Source organism: Neophocaena asiaeorientalis, unplaced genomic scaffold, assembly GCF_003031525.2.
Source record: "Neophocaena asiaeorientalis asiaeorientalis breed wild unplaced genomic scaffold, Neophocaena_asiaeorientalis_V1.1 scaffold291, whole genome shotgun sequence".
NCBI lineage: Eukaryota > Metazoa > Chordata > Mammalia > Artiodactyla > Phocoenidae > Neophocaena > Neophocaena asiaeorientalis.
The window spans coordinates 2,056,090-2,076,823 of NW_020172735.1; the positions used below are offsets into that span (position 1 = coordinate 2,056,090).

Consider the following 20,734-nt stretch of genomic DNA (forward strand, 5'->3'; position numbering starts at 1 on the left):
AAGTGCTTTCTTCTAGAAATTCAAAGTGCTTTCTCTATGTTAATGTTTAATTAATTCTCAAAGCATTTCTCTGTGGAGTGGGCACGTAGTAGGAAAAGGAATTATTCGTTCCCTTTATGACACACAGGAAACAGGTTTGAAGAGCATACCATTTCCATCTATTGTGGAACGTGATGTTAATTCAGTTTTGTTCAAAGTCATAGACCATGTTCTTTTCAAACAGAATCATGTTCATTGATTTATTCACTCAATAAATCAGCAAACAATTACTGGGTGCTCTCTGTATGTCAAGTCCTGTTCTAGACCCTGGGGATATAGCAGTGAACAGGAGAGGAAAAATGTTTGACCTCGCAGAACTTAAATTCTTTCAGAGGGAGACAGACAACAAACATCGTCAATAAGTAAATTGTATTGTATGTTTGAAGGTGATAAATGCTCTGAAAAAGAAAACAAATCAGTGTAAAAAGGAAAGGGTGTGACAGGAGGGGGCATAACTTCAAATAAGTTATTTAGAGTAGGCTTCACTGAGAGGGTCCCTCAGCAATATCTGAGGGAAGAGCTGTCAGGGCAGACACCCTGGCCGACACCCTGATTTTGGACATCGAACCTCCAGAGCTGTGAAAGAATACATTTCTGTTGTTTAAGCCACTCAGTTTGTGATGCTTTGTTACAACAGTTAGCAAACAAATAAACTATTTCCAATATTTCAAAAATATTAATCAAATTCTATTTTTTTCCAAGGTAAGACTGAAGCTAAAGACAAAGACAACAACAAAAACCTTAAATGTCATTGTTTGGGGTGGAATTACATTTATTGGGTGAAGTAACAGGACTTTTACCTGATGCTCAGGAGTTCTATATAGCATGAAAAAATGGATGCATTATTACATTTTACAATTTAATTTGTTTGACAAAAATATCTCAAAATATAGGGTCCATGAGGAAAATGATAAGTGATTTTGAGCAATGATATCTGAGACTCACATATTTACATGGTTTTGGAAAGAAAGAAACAGAAAAACATCCCAAAATATCCATGTTGTTTTGCTGTTTGCAACATAAAAAGTCATTACAGAGGCCAAAAATACAAAAAAGAACATATTAAAGCTTTATGTTCTAAGATCCAGACAGGCTTTGAGAGGTGATCTAGTCTAATTTCCACAGTTTATATATGAAAAATGTGAGTCCTAGAAATGTTAAGGTGATGGACATAATTTTTTTCCAATATACTGTAACACAAATTATGAATTGTTTAATGAGGCTTAATAATAACAATAGAAGAAATGGTGAAATGTGTTATTCCTTGAATCTTCCTCCTTGATATTTGCCTTGCAAGGGTAAGCAGTCAGAAGCATTCTTGAGTCATAAATGCACAGAGAGAAAGGTGTAAGTTAGGTATGTGGAGGGATGACAGTGGGATGAGAGATGAGACAGACAATAGAATGAAAGTCATCTTGGTGGGAGACCCCTGGATTTTTTTAAACTCATGCTGTTGCTAGAGGCACTTTTGCACATTTTTTTTCATAGGGCTTTGGAGACACACAGAGGCATGTTTGAATCCAGGCTCTGATAGTTAGAAGGTATATGACCATGGTCAAGTTTCCTAACTTGAACCTCAGTTTCTTTACATAGCTTTTGGGGTAAATTTTGTCAGAAATTGTGAGAACTAAAAAAATGTATAGGACGAATATAGATATAAATTATGTCTATATATAAATATAGATATGGTAGGAATCCTGTAAATGGTGGTCTTATTAATTTCCTAATGCATTTCAGAATTTCTTGCCTTTGTGTCTTACTGAAAACCCTTTTTGTCATCATCTCTACATGGAGATATCCTATCAGTCCTTGAAGAGTCCAGTTTGAATGTCAACTCCTTCCCTTCAGTCAGTTCACATACTTTCTATCATTCAGTTTTGCACTTTCATGTAGTTATTGGTTTCAAGGTTTTAGCTCCCTAACTTGGATTTCTCTTAGAAGAGTGTAAAGCACCAGGAAGACTTGGATATGAACTCTGCCAGCCACTCAGTCAGGGAAGTAGAACCACTATTAGTATAATGGAATAAGAGGTGTCTTTTAGGAACAATAGTTTACACAATTGAAATATCTGAGAAAAGTCACTACCAGACCCTCTGAGGCCTTTGTGTCGGTGGGCAAGTTGAAGCTTACAGGGATATCTCGGAAGCCAGACATAGCCGGGTGCTGGAGGGGACCATTACAGGAAGCTGGTAGAAAGTCAGCGGAAAGCTATGGTCTTTGCATGGCTACTGCTCCTTTAGGTCCACATTCAGACTCTTGGTATGTGTGTGGTTGCTCATAAGGGTTGGGAATTAGGAATGTCTGAATGTGAAGTGAGGGAGAGCAAGGACATGCTAGAACGCTCTGGGACTCTGTGTGCGTCACAGTGTCAAACTACAAAGTCCTTCAGAGAGGAATAGGTGCTATCTCACTTTGTTTTCCTTATTTTGCACAAATTCCTCCTTTGGCAAACTCTGCTCACGTGCACACAGGGAAGGGGATCTTGGGAAATGTAGTTTTGGCTAACCAAGTTGACACAGTAACAACCAGCACAGCCACTTATTGGTTATGTGGGCTGTATCTGGACAGTTTATGTAAGCTTTATAATCTTCCCCTTTCCCATTGGTGTATCAGTGCAAAAGACATGACAATTATAACTACCTCTGCAGGGTTTTAGTGAGGGTTAAATGAGATACTAATGTAAAGAATGTGTTACTAAATATAAAAATTACTTATCATATTATTATTATTAGATACATCTATTCATTTAGCTAATGTGCATCTACTGTGTGCCAGAAACTGTACTATACCTGAGATGTTATATAGCAGTGAGATAAACAGACATTATCCCTGTTATCATGAAGCTGATCAGACACCAATTAGATATTCAAATAGAGGTGTTAAGCAAGCAGATGAAAGACTAGATTTCAGAGCATGGGTCTACACTAAAGGTATATATTTGGGAGTTATTAGTATTTAGGAAGCATTTGAAGGTCTGAGTCTGATTTAGCTCACCTAGGGAGTGCTCGTAAATTGAGAGAAGTAGAAGCCCAATGACTGAGATATGAGGCATACCAAAATTTAGAAGTGAAAAAGATAAAGAGGAACAAGCAATGAGGCTGAGAAACAGCAGCCAGAAATGTAGAAAAGAAATAAAAGGGGTGAGGGGATGAGAGAAATAGGTGAGGGAGATTAAGAGGCACATACTTACAGATACAAAATATATGAGTCACAGGTATGAAATGTACAGTGTGGGGCATATAGTCAATAATTATGTACTCTCTTCATATGGTGACAGTAACTAGACTGACTGTGGTGATCATTTTGAAATGTACAGAAATATTGAATCACTATGCTGCGCAACAGGAACTAACATAGCCTCATAGGTCAATTAAACCTCAAAAACAAACAAACTCAAAGAAAACCTGATCAGATTTGCGGTTACCAGAAGTAGGGGTGGGGGGGAGGTAGAATTGGATGAAGGTAGCCAAAAGGTACAAACTACCAGTCACAACTTAAATAAGTACTAGGGAACGTACTGTACAACATGATAAGTATAATTAAATATAATTAACACTGTGGCATGTTACATATGAAAGTTGTTAAGAGGAAATCCTAAGAGTTCCCATCACAAGGAAAAAACACATGTTTTTCTTTTCTTTTGTATCTATATGAGATGGCGGATCTTCATTCACTAAATTTATTGTGGTAATCATTTTATGATATATGTAAGTCAAATCATTATGGTGTACACCCTTAACTTATACAGTGCTGTATGTCAATTATGTCTCAATAAAACTAGAAGAAAAAGAAAGAAATAACAGCGGTGTCCTGATAACCAAATGTAGAAAGTTTTTGAGAAGGTGAGAGGGATCAACTTTAACTTCTGAAAAGTTGATTCACATGATAATTGAACTGACCATTGATTTAGTAACAAGGAGGTCACTGTCAGAATAGAATGGGTTCAAGACAGAGTTCGGGTGAGGAAGTTTTTGGTGTAAAAGGAAGCAGAAAAATAGGACAGGAGTAAGTGGGAAGTGTGTCAAGGGAGATTTTACACGTTATCTGTAACTGTATCTACATATAGATATCTTATGTACATATCTTACCTAAGATAATCTACACATAGATATAGATATCATAATCTATATGATGGGTGGATAGATGGATGGGGTATATTTTACACCTCATTCATAAAATATGAAATGTTAGCTCTATTCTGTTAGTTTGTTGACTGATGGGAATGTTCCATCAGTGCTGAGCTTGGGTATCCCCTATAGGGACAGAACCTCTACCTCGACATGTGAAGGAGAATGACTGCTTGTTTCAGGTAGTTCCTCCTTAAGAGAAAAATGTTCAAACTGAGTGAATATGCCCAGTTATTCTTTCCAAACTTATTAATCCAGTTCATGACAACTTCCCAGAGTTGACTGAGTGAAGGGGAAGAGAGAGGGGCTGAAGGGGAAGAGGTAGTTTTTGGCTATGGTAAGAAGGTTAAGGACATATATAGAGAATTTGAAAAAATGGCAATTTTGCTGAAAAGGATCACAATTTCCAGAGCACACCATGGAAACAGTTTGGGAATTGGGGAAGAGTGGGAGATGGGTCAGCCTAGGGTGTGTGTAAATGTAGTTTGGGCTAGTAATCTTTGCCCTGTAGTATTTAGAACAGAGGATAGGTTGAATAAATATTTGTTCCCTGAGTGAAACCTGACAGGACCTGGGTGGGACGGGGGAAATGCACTGGTGCACATGGCCCCTGGGTTTGCTTTGAACAGTTGTCCTGACCAGGGGTAAGTTCTATTCTTACCTAGGATGTTAGGAGGGGCTGGCTTGATTATTTTCTGTCTCTCCACCACACCTGGCCCAGCTGTGCAAGGAAAATTTCAGGTATTTATAACTTCACAACCCTGCCCCTGAAAGCCAGACACACAAATTCCTTTTACTATAACTGGGACACAAGTGATTTTTCTTCTTAATGTGGCTCTAATCCTTACAGAAGAATTAGTGACAGCAACCTGAAGAATAATTATGGAGGATCGGCACCCCACACCTTTTTTGAAAACTGCTGGAGGTTGAGAGTAAGTGGGTGAAAGTTCCTCTGAGCACCATCTGTCAGAGAGAGAAACCAGATATTGGGGATGTGCCTTCATTTTAACAGGTGGCAAGATGTTCCCCTCGAGTTGGCAGCCTCCAGATCATTTCCCGTTTCTCTAACTTAGGAGGAAGCTGTGAAAGTCGCAGGCAAACGGGCTGAATGACTCATTTGATCCTGGACATTTCCTTCACTCCTAGGATGTCTCAATCTCTCTCTACTCTCGTTATTTAAGCTTAACGATGAACAATCATCTGCTTCGCTCGCACAGTCAGCGAAGTCATCAGGCACGTGACGAAACTGCCGGCTGCAAGGGGTTCCATCCGTTCCTGCATGCCTCCATCCATCCACCCACCTACCCATCGCCCTTCCTGTTCTCCGGCTTACACTCCCATCGCCAGGCCTTCAGCGGCGCGCACACCGCCGGGCCGGGTGTGCAAGGGCCCGGGCTGCGCGCGCTGGGGGCAGGGCGGCAGCTTCCCACAGAGGAGACTGTGGGGCGGCGGGGCCGGAGGGGCCGCGAGGCCGCGCGGAGCCGAGCCCCGCCCCCTAGCCAGCACCTACGGACGCCGGGTCCCACGTGACAGTCCCCTCCTCCCTCCCCAGTCGCGCGCACGGGCCGGGCGTCTCGGGCCCGCGCGCGCTCGTGGTCCGAGAGCCCGGGAGCAAAGCGAAGCGAAGGAGGGAGCGGCGGAGCGCGGGCCGTCAGAGCCCTGTGCCCGCGCGGAGGTGATGAAGCTGGCCGCGCGCTGACACCGCCGCACCCAGCCGCTGGGAAGAAGGCGCCTCGGGCCGCGACCTTCAGGAGAAGGTACGTGGCTGGGGGTGGGGGTTGGCGGGAGGCGGCGCCCCGGAGCCCCGCGACCCGGTCTTCGGGGCTGACACTGCCGCTGGCCCGGCTCCCGCGCGCGGCTTGGGCTCGCCTGCCATTTGCTGCCGCCGTGAGAGCCAAGCAGGCGAGCTGGGCTTGCTTGTTTTCCCCTCAGTGCCTGGTCACTCTGAGGCTTCCGCAGTTAGGTGCTGCTCACAGTGACCCAGGTAATTGCCTAAAGGGCCGACCTCCCACCTGGTCTTGTTTCCGGGACACCTTCTGATGCCTTCTTGCAAAGGTTGGGCAGGGTTACGCCGTGACTTCCGAAGCCGAGCGGGCCGAGGGGAGAGGAGCCAGTGGCCGGCAGTGCAGGCAGGTGAAAGTCGGAGAAGCTCCCAGACTCTGTGCGGGAGACCTAGGGGAATGAAGGCGAAACACATGACTGGAGAATGGCTCGGGGAATGGGCCTCTCTGATGCGCCTGCATGCGGGAAACTAGCCAGACACCTGGGAGAAAGTGTGCTGCCACAGGGTGTTGCCTTTCTGCCCATTCGGGGAAAACACCGAAGATACTGTGGAGATGCAGTATTGGGAGAGAAGAGAACTCATAGGATGGAAATGGTAACGGTGGTTTTTTTTTTTTTTTTCAGTGAGCCTTAAACACTTTAAAAAATGAGTACCCAGAAAATCAAGTCAATTAAAACCATAGTCAAATGACTATTTTAACTAAAAGATTGTCATGCATTTCTTACTTATAATTCCCTGGGAGTACTGTAGGTGTAAATTCAGTTGTTTTTTTTTTTTTTTTTTTAATCTATTTCTGTGCTATTTCTTGCAAGCCAGCCCCCAGCATTTAAGCATGCTTCATTGTGGGATGGGTGCTGTGGATGGGGAAGATGAATCAAGAGTCAACCTTCTTAAGGGCTTCCCTGGTGGTGCAGTGGTTGAGAGTCCGCCTGCCGATGTACGGGACATGAGTTCGTGCCCCGGTCCGGGAAGATCCCACATGCCGCGGGAGCGGCTGGGTCCGTGAGCCATGGCCATTGAGCCTGCGCGTCTGGAGCCCGTGCCCCTCAACACAGGCTCCGGACCACAACAGTGAGAGGCCCGCGTATCGCAAAAAAAAAAAAAAAAAAAAAGTCAACTTTCTTAATTACTACCATTAGGATCTCACTGATGTCTCTCTGACTCTTGCAGGGAGGAGTGATAATTCTTGTATCTAAGAGTGGACCACGTGTGTGGTGACATGGCCCAGGGGAATAATTATGGGCAGACCAGCAATGGGGTGGCAGATGAATCACCCAACATGCTGGTGTACAGAAAGGTAAGGATTTCTTCACTTTCGTGGAAAAAGGGAAACTTCTGGCTTCCTTGAATTTTTTTTCCCTCAGATCAATTTTGTGGTCTTATGGATTCTCCAAATCCCCAGTGACTGCACATTATACTTGAGGATGATCTGACATTCTCAAGTAATGCATATGTGTAGAGACACAGTGAAGTAAATGAGGCTACTCATACTGTGTTCTCACACTTTCCCTGGTGATCTTACATAGATTAATCCACAGTCAGCAATAGCAGCAAGTTTGGACATCCCACATATTTTGTTTGTTACATACATGATTTTATAGCATCTGTAATAGATTTTAGAAGCTTTTTCTTATACTCCTTCTAAGCATTTAGGTTATAATGATTATATAAATGTATAACATTTTAGAAATGAAAATAGACTACTTTGCAATTCTGGGGCAAGAGTGAATGTGGCTATGAATGTATGGGTGGTTTAATAATTTTACTTTTAACTAAACAATTCCAGTTTTTTTTGGTTAAATCTTAGCTTTAAAGCCACCATAATAAAGGTGTATTTGAATATTGTATATGCTTCAGAGTGGTTGCTTAGGTAAGTTCATTCTGGTTATAGTCAACAATCTTCCTAAAATTAAGGAAGCAGTATTTTTTAATTAACTTCTGTACCATTTGTTTCTATTGCTTTTTATGCTGGGATTATTTTTCTTTAGCATATTATCTATAGTGCTTATGGGGCAAGATTTCTTTAGTTAACACTAGCAATTGTAAAAAGGAAACCAGACCTCGAAATGAAGGAAATTGTTAAAGATTTTGATTAGTGTGAGCACATTGAAGAGTCTAGGATGAGTTTGCTAGAGGATCAGAACTGGTTATGAATAAAGATGAAAAGCTTTCCACCTTGACCTATACTAAATGAAAACTCTCCTTCTGTGTGAGCCAGGATGATTAAGAGGTGGTGATGATATGTGTTTGAGGAAATCTTGTTATTGCTTTGATGTGAATATGCATGGACATCCTGTCAATGCTAGCCTTGTAGACCATAGTGTATTGTGTACCTATGAATGCACTTTTGTGGGTCTGGGATAGCACAATAAAACTTTTTTCCCACAGGGAAAAAAAATTGCCTATTTTAGTCTTAAAGCATCCCAACTGGATAAATCAAGAAAATAATCCACTTGGGCCTAAGTTTTTACTATTATTTTCCTACACTGATTTAAATTACTGGATATTTGCCCATTCTGTATAGATGTGGTTCTGAGAAGAACTATCTTAGGGGCAGTTATGTGTTTTTTAAAGAAGTTATAATATTCTTTATTGTTTTGTATGACTGAATATTGTAATATGCAGGATGTGAGAATTGTAAATTCTACCTTATAGGTTTGTGCAATGTCGAAAGTTGGACTTCTGTAAAATTATCAGTAGTTAGCTATTTTTGTTAGGTCAAACACTATATTCTCTGTTTCCCTATTAAAAGATCAGGGGTTGAATTGATTGGACACCTAACAGTTAATCTTGATTAGAAATAAACTTAATATGACATCAGTCTGTGTCTCATTTAGTCAGTTATCATGAGAATATGTGAAAAATGAGGCTAGGAGTTTTATAGATAGTTATTGGATTATTTAGTGTACCTAAGCTTCATACTGCTAATTTTGAAACACTCTATAAATTGTTGTTTAGCATCAAATTGCCGTTAGGGCTACTTATAAATTAACAGGTTATGATAACTTCAGGGAGAGAATGTAATGCCTCATTTCTTTTAAGCATTTGTATTCTGTTGGGTAAGGTTGGAACTGCTTGTGCTACTTCTTTGCCCTCCTTTTCCTAGCTTTTTGTTTAGGGTAATGACACATACAATTTATTTCTAGAAAAGATTTCCCTGATAAATCATTGTTGGAAAAAAGTTGACACCAGTAAATTTTACTCATAATGCTTACTTATGCATTGCCTGTCTATCCTTTTATTCTCTGAACATATATCTTTTTGTTTGTGATATAAATAATAATATATAAAGAAATACCAGATAATTTGTATAAAGAAACACAGTTGTTCTTGGTTAGCATTTGCTGGTTACCAAGTCAAATGGTCCATGTCTGTAGGCAGACATACAACATGATTTTATGTGACCATTTTACCTCTGTTTTTTGTATCTTATGTGGGCTTTGACATTTAATATCTTCTCAGTAGAGGCCAGATTTTAATGTGAAGAACAGCAGAATAGTTGGAGAGGGGTAAAAAGGAAAGGAGTAGGTTGACTCCATATGTCAACTGCTCAACCTGCATGAAAGAATAAGTGACTTGTTACAAATGCTTATTAATCATGAAGTCAGTCAAAGGTTAGGAAAGAGCTTCAGCCTCACGGTGCATTGCTTAGTATCAGTGAAGAGAATAGTTAGAGAGATTGCTGTTTTATTGATTCATGCCAATTTTCTACTTCTAGTTCACTGTTGAAACACAGTTCTTAAAGTGGGTTCTGTGTTCTCACCACTTCCCCTCCCTGCAAGCCACCTCTTGTTTACTGCCCAGGATTCTGATGGTTTATACCTACTAAAGATATGCATGTGCTGTTTCCATTTTTTCTTGGTAGATTATGAATGAGGTTTAGGAATATTCTTGTGCGGCAGAGAAAACAGTGAATGGTTGTCAAAGTGTGATGCACAGAAAAGAGCTGGAATTTGTGAATTTCTTGTGTTCATCTGATGTCTCTCCATTATGATTATCCTCATATGGGTTATTGGAATTCCTCAAAATAATGGGAAAGTTCCAGGGATCTTTCTTCCATGGAGAATTCCTTAGCGATGTTCAGGAAAAATGTATTTTCAGTGGGTAGAACTATGATCCTCCAGGCAGAGTGAGTGCTGCCATAGTGAGGGTTCTTGGACTCCTTAATCAGTAGAAATTGATAAGAGGCCAGATGAGAAATTCAGGCAAGGGTTTATTGGGATGCCCACTGCAGCACAGCGGTTGAAAACAAGGAACAGTTCCCCTTGCTTGCTGCCTGAGTGGAGGGTGAGCTGGTCCCTTAAATGGGGTGAGGGTAGGGGCGGGTCCAGGAGGCTGGACTGGAGGTATGGCTTGGGTGGTCTGCCCACTCCCTTGGTGGTGCTGGGTGCAGGGATCATGCACAGCACCCTGCTTTTGCTCTGAACGCCTCATAAGTGGCAGTTGGGTTTTTGGTCTTTTTGTATCTTGTTCATAATTTGCCCCAGCTGCACATGCACACAGTTATTTTTAGTCCCTTATAGTTTCTTTGTATTCTGTTGCTGCAGGAGACGTTCATCCAGGTGCAAGCACTGCAGCAAAGGGTCCCAGGTCCCAGCCTGTCTCACACTGCCTCACAATCAGGGTTGGTACCTGCAAATCAGTCTCGGATATTTGCCAGTACCTTTTTGGCTTAATGTGAGGGCTCTCTGTAGGCTTCATTTGATATAAGAGGTACATTAAAAAAATCCATATGGACAAAATATTTTCCTTACAAATTTTTCAATTTATAATGCTGCTTTTTTTTTATAAGCAAGTGATTAAGTTAGTGTGGTTATGTCATTTTATGTATTTGAAAATATTCAAAAGTTTATAAAATGTGAAGCTTAACCACTTTTATTTCTGGGGTTTCCTAAGCTCCCTTCAGATAGACCTTAACTAGAATGGAATAGAAATAATCAACTTCTTTAAGAAGAGACCCACCTAGCTCCAACTCACCTTGGATTCAGACTAGCTTCTTGAAATGTAGTGAGGTGAAATGTATGTAGAGGTGAAAACTCAGAACTCAAACACTACTGTCATTCTTGGTCTGCTTTGGGTAAAACTCTCATTCCTGGGGGTGGTACTGGCTGTAAAGGATCGCTGAGCTAGAGCCCAGGGTTACAAGGAGACACATTCTAAATTTGGTGTCTGGCCAGCATGCTGCCCACTAGACAGTATACATCACTTTTTGTCCAGAAGCTGACGTTCCTGCATTTGAAAAACAAAATTTCTAGGGCACCTTGGGGCCAATATTTCATATTGGCTGGAATGCTGGCTTCTTACTAGCAAGAATGCTCAAAATGACCAATAATTTCTGTTATTATTGCAGCAACAGTTTATCTTCCAGTTGTCAGAAAAGAAAATGAAAATATTTTCCTCATTCACTGTTTTAGTGGAATGAACACATATTTTGGAAATAGCAAACCTATAAAGTTCACTATGCCTCTCCCCTCCCCCCCACCTTTTCCCTTACCCATTCTCTCTTCCCCTCCTCTCTCTTCATTTTTCATCTAGTCACTCTCATTCTGTTTGCTTCTTCTTTTCACTTTTCAAAAACGACTTAAGTGGGGACTTCCCTGGTGGCCCAGTGGTTAAGACTCTGTACTCCCAATGCAGAGGGCCCAGGTTTGATCCCTGGTCAGAGAACTAGGTACCGCATGCCGCAACTAAAGATCCCGTGTGCCGCAACTGAGACCCCATGCAGCCAAATAAGTAAATAAATATTTAAAAAAAAGACCTAGGGTGAAGATGTAATTTTCCCTGAGATGCTGCTCATTTTAGTTGTGAAAGAGAAAATGATGTCTTTTGGAGATGAGAGCAGGTACCATCTTGTTTGAGTACCTGTTATACACAGACATTCAGGTGCTTTTAAACTCGGTATTATATTGTGGTAGTGGCAAAAGGTTAGTCTTGAAAGATTAAGACTGCTGTTTTTTGCAGAGTAAGATGGGACCACTGGCCTTTCTTACATAAAGGTGTAATGGGAGCTATCAGCCCAGTAGGAAGATGACCTCTGCTGATTGGCTTGACCTAGACATTGCCTTTGAAAGCTTTTTCTGAAGTAAGTCTGTTCTGTGAAAACAGATATATCTGCAAGAGAGGGGAGTGACTAGTTTTCTTCTTTGGAAAAGATTTAGTCACAGACATCACTAGTTTCTTAGGGGTGAGTTAGCTGACATTTTTGGCACTAACTCAGTGCATCTGTCACTTCAGGATTGTCCAGTGTGGTCAACCTTGAAGGTGTCACGTTCCTCCCTCCTTGAACTCCATTATGAAAAATAGCCTTTGACATTTTTGAACCTTAGTTATCTTGATCTGTCTGGGTATAGGGTGCAGCTACATGTTAGTACAGTAAAGAATATTTCTAAGTGATGACCAGAGAAAGGGCTGTTGGAAAAGGAAGGAATGTTTGCAAATGGATAATCACAGAAGGCATTTAGGCCCCTCAGATTTCTAAATTAGGGGCTCAGATGGGAGGCGGGCATCAGAAAGATTCCATTTCTAAAAAGTTCCAAAATGGAGTTTCTTCTATATGCATTATTTGAAAGCACCTTCCTAGACTAAAGGATGTTGTCTACTATAAATATGAATTTAATCTGTTTGAATCAAATGCAGACCTGTTTTTCCCTCAGTGACACAAATGCGTCCTGAGATAGGATAGGACCACCATCTATGATACTTCTGAGAAGTAGATAGAGACATTTTATGAGTAATAATTTAATGTTGAATTTTGGGTAATAATTAACTTGAGTTCAGAGCAAGAAAGCCTTTCATGGTGGAGCTTTTTCCTCACCAGTTGTTGCTTATCAGTACTATTTGTGGGATTAAGATAAGAATTTGTGGCCTGAATTTTATTTCCGTTTCTCACCTCCAACCTCCCCAAATCTAATGGATCAGAGGAAAGTGCAGATGTAGAAAGGAGAAGCTGTGAAGGAATTTTATTGCCTTATAATAGCCTTTGTGGCTCTATTGAGTGATGGAAAGCAGGGTATATTTCAGTAGTATGGTTGATGGAATGTGATCACTGCAGAGAATATGAAAATATTTTGGATTTGGATAGTTTAGTGACTTAATAAATATTAAGTCTCCTTGAAAACGATATTGTGGAAAACAAGCAACACAAGTAGTTGGCCCTTGCTCCCCCTTTCATAGCTGTGAAAAGGAGGCATTTGAATGTCAGAGTTACAGAGGCTTCTATCTTACAAGATATCAATCTAATTATAAAATAATTGTAAATGTGAATGTGGGTATGCAGTTCCTTAGGGAAAAAAAGACCCACTTCTCTGCCATTTGCCCAAGGCAATATGAAAATTTAACTTTCCCTCTTTTTAATTCCCTTTGTCTTGTGTCTAATTCAATTAACAAAGGTCTCAGGACATTGGAACTCTAATAGACAATCATGAAGGTTATTTCAGCTCCATTAAAATTGCCACCTGGCCTAGGCTAGAAAAAATTTTGACTGAGGGGCCTATCCAGGGAGAGAAGTTGTTCTGTCTTCCGGAAAAATATGTAGGAAAATGGCAGCTTTGTTCTAGCTGGGTTCTTAAGAATAGTCTAGAAGCCTTCTTATGTTAGGTCCTTTCTGGTGATTAGCAAGTAGAATTTTCTTAAGGAGTCAGTGTGCTGAAGTAGAAGCATGTGCATTGCAGTTGGGCGGTTTTGGTTTTAAGTCATGGCTCTGCCATTGTTTAGCTCTGCAGTTGTGGTTTAGCAACCTAACTCCTTTCATTTCAGTTTCCTTATGTATAAAATGACAAAAAATAAGGAAACATTTCCTTCATAGAGCTGTTTGATGATAAAATGAGGTAGCCTATGTTAGACCCTCAGTGAATGTCTCAAAAATGCTATAATAATAATTATACAATTATAATTATAACATAATTTATAATATGTAATAGTTATATATAATTCTAATAACTATTCTTTTCTTATTACTATTTATTTAATGAAGCACCTTGTATGTTCCATGGGGTCCAATATGTTGCTATATTTTTTGATAAAGGTGAAAATATGAACATTTTAACCACTTCCAGTCATGTCTTTCTGGTAGTTAAAAAGGCAGATTCTGGGGCTTCCCTGGTGGCGCAGTGGTTGAGAGTCCGCCTGCCGATGCAGGGGACGCGGGTTCATGCCCCGGTCCGGGAGGATCCCACATGCCGCGGAGCGGCTGGGCCCGTGGGCCATGGCTGCTGGGCCTGCGCGTCCGGAGCCTGTGCTCCGCGACGGGAGAGGCCACAGCGGTGAGAGGCCCGCGTACCGCAAAAAAAAAAAAAAAAAAGGCAGATTCTGTAAGATGATTTGGTAATACCATTTTATGACACAATGAGCGTCCTGTCTTATGTTATTAGTTCAATATAGCTAGCTTCTTCTATTTTTAATAAGCCCTTTGAATTATTATCTAATATATCTTTGAAGTCTGCATAGTTACTTAGGTATTATGTAAACTCAATAAAGCCTTTGCATTCTGGAATTTCAGAGGTAAAAGGAAACTAAGAATTTATCTACTTTTTAATTTTGCAGATTATGAAATTTAAGATCAGAGAAGTCAGTAACATGATTTGTCTAAGGTCACACAGGTTGAATTGAGGTCTTTATTTGTCTTTCTGTGATGTGTGTGTGTCTCTCTCTTAAAATAAATGCAGTAAGTCTTGTGTTTGTAGTTCAGTTTCAGTAAGAAATCAGCATCCTGGTTACTCTGTGGCATCTATGGATTATTCCAGGATATTTAATCACCCATTATAAATAGATTACTAGATTCCCTTTTCCCTTCAACTATAGTTGAGCATTTGGAGCGCCAGGAATGATAAGATTGGGAACTAGACTGACTGACCTACCCTGGTAGTAGTTCTGTCTTTGATTTGATCCTCACTGGAAGTTCTAGGCTGATGAACACCCAGAATTTGATGCTCTGTGGCAACACTGTCCAATAGAGCTTTCTATCTTGATGGAAATATTCTGTGTACTGTCCAGTATAGTAGCTACTAGCCACAGAGGGTAGTTGAACGCTTGAAATGTGGCTGATGTGACCAAGGACTTGAATTATAAATTATATTTAATTTTAATTAATTATAATTTAAATTTAAATAGCCCCCTGTGGCTAGTGGCTATTATATTTGATAGCATAGTGATTATGGAATAAAGACCTTTGGAAAAACAGCATCAAAGCCAAGAGAAGAGATAAAAGAAAATGCTAGACTTAGCTTGAGACTTGGCATGCAGTGCTTGCAACAAAGTAGGGCCCAACAAACAACTTTTTAAAATAATAATACAGATGTAAGGTTTTAAAGGAGGACCATGGTTTGCTAAGGAGATATTAGGAGATATTATAATAAATGACACCAAGGGTTGATGTTTTGTTATTTTTCATCCTACGGAGACTTTAAGTTGTCTGCAGAGGCTGGCCCTCCAGAGGTCAGATGATAGGGGCTGTCTTTCAGTAAGACTAAAGTCTGCATATGCCATGAATATTCCAGGAAGTGCACTCGCAGCATCTCAGATGATTTGCTGATGTTGAAAGTATTCCAGTTAATTTCTATCTTATGGTGTCTCAAACATGCATCATAGCCATTCCAATTCCTAATAAGACTGAGGGAAAACCAGAAGCCCTGGGTAAAAGGGATTTAAAGTGGTTGGAATCCTTGTTCAGAGTTTAACATTGGGTTATAAAGAAATCCATTGTTTTTAAGCTCACTTCTCTTTCATATGTCTCAGAATGTTGAAAGGAAGGCAGCAGTCTAGGGAAAGTAGTAGTTCATGACGGAGTGACAGAGTCTCCAAGTCAGAAGGGCTAGATGTGAATTCCTGCTCTGCCCCCAACTGGCTGTGTAAGTTTGGGCAAGTGTGTTAACTTCTCCTGGAGACTACTTTACAGAATCATTGGAAAGATGAAGTATAAGTGAGAATGTTTGACTGAGAGTGATTGACAGGTAATACAGACTCTTTTTGGGAATTGTGGAAGTTACTGAGGTTCCTTGCAAGAATAAACTTTGCAAAACTCTCCTTGCCAAGTCTTCCCTGCTTGCTGAGTGTCCCCATGGCTGTAGGTCATGTAGAAGTCCAGCTAACATGCTTTCCCCCATTTGGTCATTGCTGGAAGACGTCAAGACCAATATAAATCTACATAACCATCTTTGGCCACACAGAAGCTTTTGAACGTTAGGCAAACTGGTTCAGTAGAAAGTTTTTCTCTAGTACAGAAATCTAGGGAAAATTTTCACCTTTAATATTTAAAATGATGTATACCAAAGCATTTTGAAGAAAATTAAGTACACATAGAACATATTATTAATAATATTTCTCTTGCTGAACTTTTTTTAGTTGCATTTCCTCTGGAAATTAATGCCATTTGTCACTTGCTCTGTTTTATACTTAGTATTTTGGGTTTTGACTTTTGGTTTATTGTTCATTAGAATAGTTGTTATTTATTGAGTGTCAAGGCTTTTATCTGTATTACCTGATTTCCTTAAAGTATGTTGCACGTTGATTATTAGCATCCTGTTTTTCTAATAAGAAAGCTGAAAGTGACTTATGCAGACTAAGTGACTGCCCAAGATCGCTCAGGAATTAGTAACAGAGCTGGTGAGCTCCACGAGGGTGGAGACTCCTATTTTTCAGTGCTGTGTTCCCAGCACCTAGAAAAATGGCACATAATAGGTGTTTCTGAATATTGAGTGCCTAAGCACATGAATCAGTGGGTGAATAGATGAATGAATGCTTGATCCAAAGACCGTATTCTTGCCTCTTCACTGTGTTGCTTCCATTTAAGTTAGTGAATGGACAGCACACTCAAAATTCAGTTCTGTACACCATACATACATTGAGCCTCAGCTCTGATTGAGCCTTGTGTGGGCATTGGGGATAGAGTTGTGGTCTAGATAGATAGGGTTTGAGCCCTCACTGAGCTTATTTTACAGTGGTGAGGACAGATGTCAGACAACTTATCGTAGAGTGATTACTGCTGTGAAAAGGGAAGAACTGGGTGTTAGGAAAATTTATTTATATTGGGTCATCTGGTTTCTGAAATAAATATGTTGATATGTATCTTCTGTTTGCAGTTCTGAGTGCTTAGCACAGTGCCCAAAGTGCCCAGCTTCTGACACTTAGTAAGTACTCAATAAATGAACTAAATTGAGCTAAGCTAATGTTGAAAGTCTTCAGAGATTTATGGAGACAGAGGAGGCAAGAGTGTTGATCTTATCCCTTAGAAAACCAAATGTCTCCTTCCATAGACTTAAAATTTACTTAATACTTGTGAACTTGAATGAAATTACTTTGCCTCTTTGAGTCCCAGTTTCCTCCTCTGAAAAATGGAGATAGTAATAATAATAATGATAAGTTATTATAAATAGTGCATGTAAAGCTTGGATAAGTAGGAAACATTTAATATATGTTAACTATTACCTATAAATGCTGCCCCCAAAGGATTTCTCTGTAAGTGGAAGTGATGACACATAAGGAGGATTTCCCTTTAAAATTTGTCTTTCTTATACATATTTTAGAATTTAGAATTTGCTGCTCTTCATTGGCTCTTGATGGTTTTGTTTAAAGCTGTTTCATATGGTAAATGTACAATAAATATTAAAAATTTTTCATCATACACAATTCAAACAAATACAAAAGTAGAGAAAAATAATATAAAGAATCTTCATGTACCCATCACATCGTGTCAACAATTCTTAACTGCTGGTAGATCTGGTTTCATTTATGCTTCCTCACTTCAGATTTCCCCCAGTTGGTTATTTTGAAGCAAATCTCAGAAAGTATATCATTTAAGATATAAATTCTTTAGTGTGTATAAGTACTTTTAAGGAAGATAAAGGTAAAATAAAGGTAAATAAAATGATAATTTGTCCTAGGTCCTTAAAATAATGGCATATTTTACTCCATGAGCTTTATCATTTTTTTCATATTGCTCAAATGGGTCTATCATTCTTTCTCTTTTTTCTTTGTGGTAAAATACATCTAACATAAAATTTACCATTTTAAACATTTTTACATGTATAGTTCAGTGGCATAAAGTACATTCACAGTGTTCTGCAACTCTCACCACCATCCATCTCCAGAACTTTTTTCATCTTCCCAAGCTGAAACTCTGTACCCATTAAACAGCAGTTCCCCATTCTCCTCTCCCTCAACCCCTGACAATCACCCTTCTACTCTCTGTCTCTATGAATTTCACTACTCTTTGTACCTCATATCAGTGGAATTATACAGTATTTGTTCTTTTGTGACTGGCTTATTTCACTTAGTATAATTTCCTCAAGGTGCACCCATGTTATAGCGTGTGTCAGAATTTTCTTCCTTTTTAAGGCTGAAAAATACTCCATTGGATGTATATACCACATTTTGTTTATCCTTTCATCATTGGATGGGCATTTTGGTTACTTCCACCTTTGACTGTTGTGCTAATGCTGCAATGAACATTGGTGTATAAATATCTGTTCTAGTCCATGCTTTTAATTCCCAGAATCGGAATTGCTGGATCATATGGTTATCGTATTTCTAATTTTTTGAGGAACCACCATGTTGTTTTTCATAGCGGCTACACTATTTTACATTCGTACCAGCAGTGCACAAAGGTTACAACTTCTTCACATTCTCACCAACACTTGTTATTTTTGATAGTAGTTATACTAATGGGTATGAAGTGACATCTCTTTGTGGTTTTGATTTGCATTTCCAAAATGATTGAGCATCTTTTGCTTATTGGCTATTTTCATATCTTCTTTGGAGATTTTGTGAACTTTTAAAGAGATTTGATTGCAGTTAGGAATGGTTTGACCTATGAACTACATGACCACTTAGATTTATGTCTAACCAAAATTCTGTTATTTTTGTTTGGATTTCTGAGCTACCTTTTTAATAATGGGGAGGTCTTTAAAGTCCTTTCTATCCTTAGCTTCCAAGTTTACAGTTAAAGTGAAACCTCCATAATTGACTCTTTTGGGTGATGGTAGTGATGAAGCTTAATGACTAAAAAAAATTAAAAATAATAGCACATTTAAAAATGAATTCAGTTTTATTTGTTTTGAATCTATGAAGTAACTGCTTTTGGGGCTACTGGGATGGGACAGGCAGTCCACATCTCTTAAAGAATCTTGTAAATGTTTTAAAGAATATTCCAGACTCTCTCAAATTAGAATATTTATTGTCTTTCCTTGACTTTTATTTAGTCTTTCCATTCTTTTATTTTTAGTACATTTATGTTTGGTAAATGTTAGTGAATATAGAGCACTCATTCTATTCTTAAGGTAAGAATAGAGATATAATTGATTTTAACCAGAAAAGTTACTATTCATTTAGATTAGTATAGAAAGATAATTTCAAATGAATTTCTCTTTTCATCTTAAATCTTGTTTTTATGCAGTTGTATATTCTTTTCATAACATTTCTTTTAACTGATTTGAACTGATTAACTGATTTGAAGATGTCTTAGTATAGGTCATTTGGGATGAGACTTTCAATGGCTTCAATCAAAAGGACTTTATCTTTTGGAAATGTGTTCTAGCATTCCTCATTGCTGTCTTACTCTGAAAGTTTACTAGAAACTAATTAACTTACTTGTACACTATGATTTGTTTGACTTGTACCCTCTTGATTTGTTTGACTCAAAGCTCATTATCACTTTATAAAACTGTGGTAAACCCCTCTGTCCTTGATATTTCTTTTCCTCTTCTTCTGTAGTAATAGCACTCTGCATTTTCATCTAGGCACATGGCCACTAGAATAAAGATTGCATTTCTCAGGCTTCCAGGCAGCTAGGCATGGCCATTTGATATATTCTGGCCAATGAGATGTAAACAGAAGAGGTGTATATAGTATCTGGGAAGTGCCCTCAAAGAAAGGGAGTATACCTTTCTTTTTTCCTTTTCTTACTCTTCCTGGCTAGAATGCAGTCATCTTGGCCAGGAGGTAGAAGCTGAGAGTTATGGATGGCAGAACAACAAAAGGGAATGAACCTGGGTCCCTGATGATTATAGAGTCAGCATACAAACCTGACCTGCCTACATAATTCTATGTTAGAGAAAAATTAAAAATTAAGAATTCTTCTTCTATATTTTTTAAAGATTTTTTTAGAGCAGTTTTAGGTTTTCAACAAAATTGAGAGGAAGGTACAGAGATTTCCCATATAATCCCTACCCTACATAACCAACCTTATTATCAACATTACTCATCAGAGTGGTAGATTTTTACCAAAGATAGACCTATACTGATGCATCATAATCACCCAAAGTTCATAGGTTACCTTAGGGTTCACTGTTGACGTTGTACCTTCTGTGGTTTGAACAAATACATAACGACATGTATCCATCATTATAATATCATACAGAGTAGTTTTATTGCCATCTTTATGTCTTCTTTAAGATACTATGATTTGGATTTTCTGTTACTTGCGACCAAATCAAATTCTAACCAACTTAACAACGACATCCAAAACCTTTTATTTTTAATCTGTAAGATAGTAATAGGGAAAAAAATTTTTTTTTTCTTTTGAAATATACGTTTCTTGTTTTATTTTAAAAGCAGCCTATTTGCTTTCTAGGAATAAATCTAGTTTCTTTTAAATAATATAATTGAGAAATTCTGCTGCATTAATTATGTAAATAGTTCAATTTAATTTAGTAAATATTTACTGAACAATTGTTTTGTGCTAGGTAATTTTGCTAGAAGTGTCAGGGGGTAAAGAATCAGTGATGACAATCATATATTCTTTATCAGAGCACTTTACAATCCCAAGATTGGAGGATCAACAGTTTCAAAGTTA

The 20,734-nt window shown here is 39.0% G+C and overlaps 1 long non-coding RNA gene across 1 annotated transcript in view; it reads left to right on the forward strand.

Annotated features, from left to right (window-relative positions):
• The first annotated feature begins 5,762 nt into the window (after nucleotides 1–5,762).
• The window catches only part of LOC112396678 (uncharacterized), a 298,161-nt gene continuing 283,189 nt past the window's right edge, over nucleotides 5,763–20,734 (forward strand). The window contains exons 1-2 of the long non-coding RNA XR_003002620.1: nucleotides 5,763–5,923; nucleotides 7,120–7,246. This is a non-coding gene — a long non-coding RNA (uncharacterized LOC112396678). The remainder of the gene's footprint in view (nucleotides 5,924–7,119; nucleotides 7,247–20,734) is intronic.